The 7,668-nt window shown below is 43.8% G+C and overlaps 1 long non-coding RNA gene across 1 annotated transcript in view; it reads right to left on the bottom strand.

The window, feature by feature from the left end:
• Positions 1-1,135: 1,135 nt before the first annotated feature.
• LOC121682403 overlaps positions 1,136-7,668 on the bottom strand; it is a 10,711-nt gene continuing 4,178 nt past the window's right edge. Inside the window, exon 3 of the long non-coding RNA XR_006022550.1 lies at positions 1,136-1,508. This is a non-coding gene — a long non-coding RNA (uncharacterized LOC121682403). The remainder of the gene's footprint in view (positions 1,509-7,668) is intronic.

Genomic DNA, 7,668 nt, shown 5'->3' with positions numbered 1-7,668 from the left:
TCATCATTCAAGTGTCTCAAAGTAGAAGCATCAAGTGATGTTTTCAGCTTGTATGAAGTCAATGTTTATATAAAAACAGAGCATATGCAAATGTTTATAAATAATAGCATATTACAGTGCATTCTATTCTAAATGTGACCTGTGAGCTATCTTTTTGTTTGTTTTGGTTTGGTTTCTCTTGTCTGCAGCTAGAGCAGCTGGACAGAGCCCTAATGCGCTGCGTGTCTGTGCTGCTGGACAGAGCCCTAATCAAAGAGTATAGAAGTAACAAGAGGCGAAACTCAATATAACGTCCCATTGCAACAAACGCACCCATAACCGAGCTGCAGCTCCGCCATCTTGGACTGAACGCAACACAACTGTTATTAAAAAGTTTCTTACAGTATATAAAAAATATATATCTAACCTTTTCTCATACCTTGAATTCCCCAACTGTCATAAATCGTGTTGAGAAATGCAAAATATGATGAATAAGGCTATACATTTATTCATAATAATTTAGCTTCCAACAGATTTCACAGATGGAAATAAGCACCCACCAGCCCAGCACTAAACAAGCGTGGTAAACAAAATCGGAGGCAGTAAAAGCCCCGGTAAGAACCAAACCAGATTTGGTTCAAATCTACATACCTATTAGCCTAGAAATCTAGACGCACCCTAGCGGCGGCAAATTAATTTGCTCAGCCTGTACGTCTAGTATCAAACCATAGGGATTTCTATTGGCTGACGCCGTGGACCTCATCCAATCACAGCGCTCTATTTTGTTAGAGAGTCTTAAGGCGGGCTTAACAGGATAAAGACAGTCCTGCGACGGTGAACAACAAGGAAGGTGGCTATGGCGAACGAAGAGCGGTTGTTTGAATCGCCGTTGGCGTCAACTTTGGAGAAGTTGGACTTTTCTTTGAAAGTTGAGCAACACAATAAGTCATTCCTTTCGAAGAAGGTTGTATTTGCCGTTTTGCCGACCGGATAGGTATATGGTCGTAGCGCTGGCCTATTGCATGCCTAGGCAGTTTGAAAGACAATTCTCTGCCCGCCCCTTGGATTAAGCGAGGTGAATGGTTCAATGCCAGACTATACATTTCAATGATATAGGATGGCCCGCCAGGCTACACACCTATGGCTACTGAAAAATGTAAGGTTCATTTATCAAATGTTATTTTGAGGTATTAAAAAACATCGTTGTTTTAGAATTTTCGAACGAAAGGGGTGGTAATTGGTGCTTTGATTTACAAAGCTGATCAGGGGCACTGATTGTAAAGTGTTAAGAAAATGGATCGATTTCTAAGAGAAATGAAGTTGGTAGGCTATGTAAGATTAGCCTATTTACCTTTTCATCCAACGTATGTCCCTCGTCGTGAAATGATTGAATTATCGTTTTGCCGCTTGCTGATAGCCATGTATGCTAGTTAGTTAGCTTCTCTAGTCATTCCAGTTGACAGGCTGGCTAACGTAGCTTGAGCTAAGTGATGGCCGTCTATTTTATTTGCAGTTTAAACATAGGCCTACTGTATTTTCAAGTAGACTTACAGTCCGGAGGGAACAGTGATGGAAAGTAAACTTTCTGTCATGTTGTAGATTAAAAATCCATTGTAAAGTCTTTCTGTCAAACTTGTTGTAGATCTGCCCAGTGAATGGACATGATCTGTAGCCCATGTATTGTATGTAGCCCTACATAATAGTATTGCCGTTTAATTTGAGCGGTTTTTCTTATACATATGACCTGTAGTGTTTAAAAGTGAACTAGTGGTTCGAAATTGAGCACAATATAGTGACCAATCTTGCTGGTTTACGTTGGCATGTTCTGATTGAAGTCAACGGCCATAGTGGCATGATCAGTCCAAAATGGCAAAAGCGCGACAGCAGCGCCAACTAGCGATTGTTGTCAAAACTGCAACAGAGTTTCGCCTCTTGTTACTTCTATACTCTTTGCCCTAATGCGCTGCGTGTCTGTGCTGCTGGACAGAGCCCTAATACGCTGCATGTCTGTGGCGCTGGACAGAGCCCTAATGTGCTGCGTGTCTGTGCTGCTGGACAGAGCCCTAATGCGCTGCGTGTCTGTGCCGCTGGGGCCGTGGGCCGGTCCAGATGATCAAGCTGCGGCCGAATAGGAGCTGAGTGGTCATACATCAGCACCAAGGGCCTCCGCGGCTGAAGCAGCTACCAGCGGAGCCACAGAGACTGGCCGACAGACGCCCACAGAGACCGGCCGACAGATGCCTCCCTTCGCCTTTGATATGACAGCTACAATTACAGAGAGCTCCTCTGACGCCAGCGTCATGCCATGACAGAGGGAGAAACATAACATTGAAAAGAAATATTTAGGACACAGAAAGCCCTGGTCCTGGGTGTATATATCAAAGAGGGTTGAATTACTAGTGGGTTGTTTAGTGCTGAGCAGTTTATTGTTGGTAATAAGAGGAGGCCTTAGCTTTTTATGTAATTTAGTCCTTGGTGACAGAGCCATCAGTCATTTAGCCTATTACTCTCAGGCCGGTGCTAGGAGACAAGCGTGTTGTGATGCTAACGGCATTATAAGAACACTTCCCCAAAGCCTTTATTAAATGGCCATGGCAATTTTCCAAGGCAAAGGCAGTATCTGAAAAGGGTGTTGTGGAACACTGCGATATCTGCAGGCTACTGCTTGTGGCTTATGATTCATCCCTTCGACTAAAGGGATATATACGTTAGGATTTATAATACAGACTAAGATGTGTGGGATGACACAGAGTTGAGGTGGGTGGTGAGCTGGGAATGGAAAAGCATGTATGACTTTGAAAAGTGTTGAGCTTAAACGCTTTCATGAGGGAGATTTCAACATATGTAAATGGCTGGGAACATTCATCAAAAGCCATATGTTTACATTAACATATCACTTCATGTGGCCATACAACCAAATCAGTGCATACTGAGCTGTGAAAATGCACATGGTGGAAAACAGTGCCTTTTCTGCAAGCTGGTGGACACAAAATCAGATTTAACAAGGATTCCTTCTTAGTCATGTGAACAGAAAAAAAACAGCAACCTATTCATTCTTTTTTATATTAAATCTACACTCCCCGATGCATTCACCAGGCACTCTTTTCAACTTTGCCCTCCCCCCCCCAACCCCTGCCCCCACCACCACTCCTCCAGACCCACTGTCTTGCGTCTTCTGGCATGCACGAGTGAAAAATAAAGATGATGTACGGCTGCGATTTACAAATCAGCTTGACTAGCAGCCGACAAGTCAAGCAGCAGGGCATGAAATTGCCTACTTTATCATATCCCAGAGGATAATTGTTTTGGTGATGGGTTTTCTATATTTGCAAAAGGCCAGTGGTTAATATGAATGCGTATTAAAGAGCATTATCTAGATGCCTCTGGGATGTAGCAACAGCTGACGTTTGTTTTTAAGGGTGGGGGCTGAGATGGTGATGGAGGGGGGTCAATGTCTTTCTCCCTTCTCTGCTTATCAGTGTGCCCACTTCATTTTTACAGCTATTCAGTCGGGGGATATCTGGCCGTGACAGTGCATGAATGTATGAGAGGAGTGATGAATGTGTATGAGTGTGGTGTCTTATGTGTGTATGTGTGTGCATACGCATGCATGCATGCATATGTGTGTGTGTGTGTGTGTGTGCATGTGTGAGTGAGTGAGGGAAAGTCAAAGTGTGAGAAATGCTTGACAGCTGTACGACCTGCAGTCATGTAGTCTTTTTTAACACATAATCATGTTGCCTACTTCAAGATGGAGAGTGGGGCAAATTAAAGTAATTGTGTGTTTCCACAAAGAGCTCCCAGAGAGAAAAGGTCTGAGGTCAATTACGCTGTGAGGCATTTGGCACTATGATTGGTCACCTTCTTGACAATCTCATGCAAAACCCCATTTTTGCTGAAAATGTCATGCACTGCAAAAAGGCACGGCAGTGTTGACTCAGTTCACCAACAGTGACAACGTCTTGTGAAAAGTTTTTTTCTGCTCCATAAATAGCAGAACTTTATGCATGAGTGTAGAGCAAAGGCACACAGTAGGCATCTCTCTCTCTCTCTCTCTCTCTCTCTCACACACACACACACACACACACACACATTCATCATCCCCCCAAAACTGGTCTGCATGTCTTGTTCGTTTGCGGAGATGTCCTCTAATCCATAAACAAACATGACTAAGTGTGACATGACTCACTACGGAGCTGCCAGCATACGCAAGGATCACAGGCTCGGCTGGGGGAGCACAGCTCTGAATCGGGCCATGAGCCCATGTGCTGTGAAGCCGTTCTATTTCCACAAGCCCAGGTGCGGAACCTCCTGCCCCTTCTTCTTCATCCTCCTCCTCTTTCTCCCTTTGCACCTCCTCCCACCCACCCACGTCCTCCCCAACTCCCTGTGCTGCTCCTGCAGGATCCCCCCAGTGCACACAAAGTGTTCTTAATGTGCCAAGTCCTCCTCAACACCTCCATTTTACTTCTCTCTGGTGCACCGATGTGCACCAACGGAAAAAAAGAATACTTAGCTGGCCGCTCTCTCTCTCTCTCTCTCTCTCTCTCTCTCCCCATCTTTTGCAACTCCCTCCCATTGCTCCTCAGCTGCCAGGAATGCTCTGTGGAGCAGCAGCACTGCATCAGTTTTGCTCGGCTCTTTTTGAACCTGCTGGGCCACCGTACTGGGAGAGGTGAAGATGACATGGCAGGCTAGCTGTAATTGGATTGACACGACTGTTGTTTGGCTTGTACAGGAGGGAAGACAGAGGGATAGAGGGAGTTTAGAGAAAGATGAAATAAAACAGGAGGGAGAACAACCCAGTGTGCACACCTGAGAGCCAACGGAGCTGTGCTGATGGAGTGGGTGGCTCCTTGGTGATGATGGGAGGGATTCAGCTCTTTTTGATGCCACTTGAAAGACTCAGGTCTCAACACAGACATGATGACTCATACTCCCTCCCTCTCTCTCTCTCTCTCTCTCTCTCTCCTTCCCTCACTCACTTAATCTGCCTTGTGGTGTGTTCCTCTCTGTTTTTCATAGTCGGCCCCCTCCTGTCCATTCCTCCATTGTTTGATAATAGGATATGTTTAGAGAATATCTGGAGTGTGTGTGTGTGTGTGTTTGTGGTGAGGAGAGGGTACTACGTCTGCAAAGTCTCCTTGTTGCTATGACTTATGCGGAATAAACTGACTTGTCAGTTACTGTACAGCAATGTGTGTGAGAGAGAGGGAGAGATAGAGACAGACAGACAGAGACAGACTTAAGGAGAGAGAGTTTCAGGTTGTCTTTGTCCACACACAACAATGCTCTCAGCTTTGATTGTTTTTTCCCCGTAGTTTTTACTATCATATTTTTTCCCTTTGTAAGAGCACTAGATGTACAGACAGAAGAGCCCTGCAGAATCTCTATTGTTGAAGAACTTTGAAGTGAGAAACATTTTACATAACTGCACTGAAGTACAGAAGTGTTTCAAAGCAGCTTTTGCCAGGATACTTTATTCTATTTAGAGCAACGACAGACATCACTGGGGCCAGGGCTTCCTGTTCCAGTCAACGGTAGAGGAGCAAAGGCACAGTTCAGGATTTGCAGTTGCAGGGTTTCCGCATGCTGTGGCCTTCCTCCCGTGCATACGCCCATTATAATACACTTAAATGCAGAGGCTGCTGTGAAGGGGCACACGTGGCTTCCTCTACAGTTTGCGGTTTCACTTGGAACTCCTTGCTGTAATTTTACTTCTTCTTTTTTTACTTTTTTCCACTCTTTTTTCTTTACGGCAGCATAACCACAAACCCCTTCTGGCAGAGAGAGATGTGTTTATGTGCTTCTTTCCCTCCCTCCTGGTGCTTTATTTCGTTCCCTGTAAGACGGGAGATTGAGGTTTCGTGCTGGAATGAGCCCCAGCCCTTGAGTCAGTGAGATGGGGGGGGGGGTAATGGACTCCATGTGTTCTCAACTACCGCCACGTCATCACACCCTGTTGTTGTGTGTGTGTGTGTGTGTGTGTGTGTGTGTGTGTGTGTGTGTGTGTGTGTGTCTGTGTGTGTGTGTGTGTGTGTGTGTGTGTGTGTGTGTGTGTTTTCTGCGCCTCTGCAACGACTCCCCCCTCAGCCTTACTACTGAGCAGACAGGATATCAGCTGCTCACGTGCAGTTCAGCTCTGCTGTTTTCTCTTTTTTGTTTGTTCATGGTTCCATTCCATATTTCAAACTAATTGATGTTAATCCCCTGCAAGCCTTTGACACAAACAGCGTTCAGCACCTGAAACTTGGCATTCAGCCTTTCGTATGTGTGTGTGTGTGTGTGTGTTTGTGTACTGCCATCTCATCCTCACGGTTTGCAGGCAACCTGCTTGTGTTTAGCCTGCAAGGTTGGAATAATCAAACTGGCGAGAGGCAATTATTGCGCTGACATTTGCTGTCAAATAGCTCAACAGGGGGATATATTTTTTACATGTTACTCATTAACAGGGAGAATAATTAATCCTTGAGGATTAGAGGGTCTGACAACTGCCATCGCTAGTCACTGTGATGTTCTATTCCTCTCCTATTTTTTCCCTCTTTGAAATTGTGGTCCCATTGTGTGTGTGTGTGTGTGTGTTTACACCTAGTAAGATGTGTGTAAAACGTTGTATAGCCTCATATCTCTAATGTTAAAAATAATTAGCAAATGATCTACAATAATCCATAAAGTTAGGGGTGTAGTGGTAAAAAAAGAGGTGGTTAAACTATACATTGTGTGATCAGGCGGACCACGACACAGTGTACATACTGTACCAGTGTATATTCTGACCACATCGCTACAGGCTACCATTTGAGGGTACCAAGGGTATCACATGGGTGTTCCCTCAGGCCACACAATCACTATTCAATTCCTACATTAATCTAAGTTCATTGTTAACTCCAGAAGGAATAAATATGGTTGAAGTCTATAAAGTTTATTAAATCACAATAAAGAGGGAACAAAAATGTCAGGATGTAGTAAGTATGTCAGAATGACCTACAGTAATCATCATAAAAAGTAAGAAATATGAAATCTTACAGACAGACTATCTATCATGAAATAATAGCCATTTATTTAGCATGCATTAAGTGTGTAGGAGTCCAGTCTGAATGCTATAGCCTACCTTCACCTTTAAGTTAATTGACCTAATACTGTACATGTCTCTGTGCCAGTAGCATTTCGAAAAGGGCATAGGAGAGGGGAGGACTCCCCCTCTATCATTCCATATGGAGCCTGTCAGACTAAACTTGCCCAGTTTGTGATTAACTGTTTATTGAGTTAAATAAACGGGAGGGGGGGGGGGGGGTACGGTTACATGAAATAATAAAATGATACATGATATATAAAAGCATACACCTAATCATGTTAAAAAGAAGAGATTAAACATGCAAAATGATAAAACAAATATTTACAGAGAAAGAGAAAAAAAGAGTACTCAACAGCAACATGTATTTTATACAATGAAGCAACTCATCACACAAGAGGTATGAGATCTTTGACCCTACATATTAATGCCCAGTTATTTCTCTGAGGACTTTATTATGTCTGGGATGTGAAATCGTGTAGCATCACCCACAATTAGTTCTGATGATTTTCTACCCAAGATTGTATTTTATTGGTGAGCTAATTATGAGAAATAAACTTTATTTCAGGCTACATTGCAAACGCTGTTTCCTGTGGTTGGTTAATATTATTAGTCTATAG

Source organism: Alosa sapidissima, chromosome 14 (genome assembly GCF_018492685.1).
Source record: "Alosa sapidissima isolate fAloSap1 chromosome 14, fAloSap1.pri, whole genome shotgun sequence".
Classification (NCBI taxonomy): Eukaryota; Metazoa; Chordata; class Actinopteri; order Clupeiformes; family Clupeidae; genus Alosa; species Alosa sapidissima.
Note: the sequence above shows the minus strand (reverse complement) of the source record. Positions and strands in the feature narration are given on the sequence as shown.